This window comes from Cornus florida, unplaced genomic scaffold (genome assembly GCF_030987335.1).
Source record: "Cornus florida cultivar Cherokee Brave unplaced genomic scaffold, ASM3098733v1 CherokeeBrave_3.0.0_Hap2_scaffold_112, whole genome shotgun sequence".
Lineage (NCBI taxonomy): Eukaryota > Viridiplantae > Streptophyta > Magnoliopsida > Cornales > Cornaceae > Cornus > Cornus florida.
Genome location: NW_026775597.1, coordinates 1 through 2,500, shown reverse-complemented (window position 1 = coordinate 2,500; position 2,500 = coordinate 1).

Below are 2,500 nucleotides of genomic sequence, written 5' to 3'. Positions count from 1 at the left end.
AACAATGTCAATGAATATACAAGTTAACTTTAGGTGCTGAATAAACTATATATCTGTATGGATAAAAACATTAAGAATTAAAGTATAAAGGTGGAATATGTAGATCCAAATCTTTGATGAAATGGGTGGTGATTAAAAGACTTAACAACAATTTCTAAGTTAACCTTAGATGCTGAAAAAACTATTTATAAAATTTAAATTTGAAATATGTAGATTTGAACCTTTGATGAAATGGGTGTTGATCAATGTTCAACTTAACATTAGGTGCTGAATAAACAACCATTTTTGTGATGCTGACAAAACAACCAAACGCAAGGCAAATCTCCAAGTGTCAAGTTCTTAGTGACCAAAAATAAACATAATAATAATAAATAAATAAATAAAATAATAAAATAAAATAAAATAAAATAAAAGTATTACTTGAATTTGAATTAAGCTCCAGATATAATTAACTTATTGTCAAAGTTGGGCACAACAAACAAACCCAATCATATTTGTAATAGGATGGAGGAATTCATTGACCATGGTGAGGAACCCAGTTAAGGTATTCAACATGGAGATCCACTGCTGCTGCTCTCTCTTTGGCAAATCAAAATGGAGAAAGAGATCCATCGACCACATTCGAACCTGTGATCAAGTAATAGTTCAACAAAACAAAATTCCATTTAAGACAAACATCACAACAATGACATAGGAAAATGATTTTGATATTAAGCATTAATATTTCATTAACAATTTCCTAAGTCAAATAATGAATGTTTGAAAGATAAAAAATTAAAACTTGAGCTTTAAGGGCGAATTCATGAATTGTTAGTAGGGTTGATTGGACTAAAATTACGTATAATAAAATAAATAAATAAATTTTTTTTGGAATAGGTGGCGTATATTTGGAGCTCAATATGAAATCCTATTTTCTTGCGAGACCCGTTCGGATCCAAGCTCGCTCCTAGATCAGCCATCGGCCGGAATGGGCCCTATTCATCTCTCTTGCAATCAATAATGAGACTTTCCTTTGACCCCCATGGCTGTAGCCTATATAGTGCCCTTCTTTTCACACCAATGCATACAACGTGTGTGTGTGTGTGTGTGTGAGATATGCATGCATATATTCACGCATGCACATTTGGTTCACTTTTTGCATTTTGGAAAAAAACATAGATAAAAAATGATGAAAAAGAATGTTTAGTTGTGTGATCTTGATTTGTCAATTTGATGTATGATTGTGGCCAATCCATAAGTTGGTGTTAGGTGTACCATACCATAGATGTATATGTCGAGATACATGAATTAACATTGGTTTATTTGTGATATTAAGTATTAAATATTCAATTAGCAATCCCCTAGACGCATTTGGTTATTGTCCATTTGTGATTCCAAAATGAGTTAGACAAAAATAGGGTATTTATTTTTGGGTCAAATAATGAATGTTTGGAAGATAAAAAATATAATTCAAGTATTGGATGGTGACGGTAGTATTCGAACCTGTGACCAAATAAAAGATTAACAAAAGTACAATCCATTTAAGACAAACATTACAATAATGATAAATGTAACCAAATAAATGTTTGGAAGATAAAAAATTAAAAATTAAGCTTAAGGGCGAATTCATGAATTGTTAGTAGGGTTGACTAATATTTCTTTGCCTGGACTAAAATTACGTATAATCAAATAAAAAAATAAAAAATTTTGGAATAGCCATCAGCTGGAATGGGACTTTCATCTTTCTTGCAATCAAATAATGAGACTTTCCTTTGACCCCATGGCTGTAGCCTGTAGTGCCCTTCCTTTTACACCAATGCATATATGTGTGTGTGTGTGTGTGTGTGTGATATACATGTATATATTCACGCATGCACATTTGGTTTGCTTTTTGCATCTTAGAAAAACATAGATAAAAAATTATTAAAAAGAATGTTTAGTTGTGTGGTCCTGATGTGTCGATTTGATGTATGATTGTGGCCAATCCATAAGTTGTTGTTTAGGTGTATCATACCATAGATGTATATCATGAATTAACATTGGTTTATTTGTGATATTAAGTATTAATATTCAATTAACAATCCCCTAGACACATTTGTTAAATATAGTCAAAATGGTTATTGTCCATTTATGATTCCAAAATGAGTTAGACAAAAATAAGGTCTTTTTTTGGGTCAAATAATGAATGTTTGGAAGATAAAAAATTTAATTCAAATATGGAAAGGTGACGGTGGGATTCGAACCTGTGACCAAATGAAAAATCAACAAAAGAACAATCCATTTAAGACATACATTACAACGATGATAAGTATGACTTATTAAACATATTTAAATGATTGTGATATTAACCATTGAGATTTAATGAACTACTCCCAAGACGAATTAGTTAAATAGATTGAAAACAATGTGCCAATATAGTCAAAATTGTTCTTGGCCACCTATGATTCCCAGAATGAGTAAAAAAAGGACTAAAATTATGCTTGAAACTAGAAAAAAAGATTGATTAGAGCAAAATAGGGCA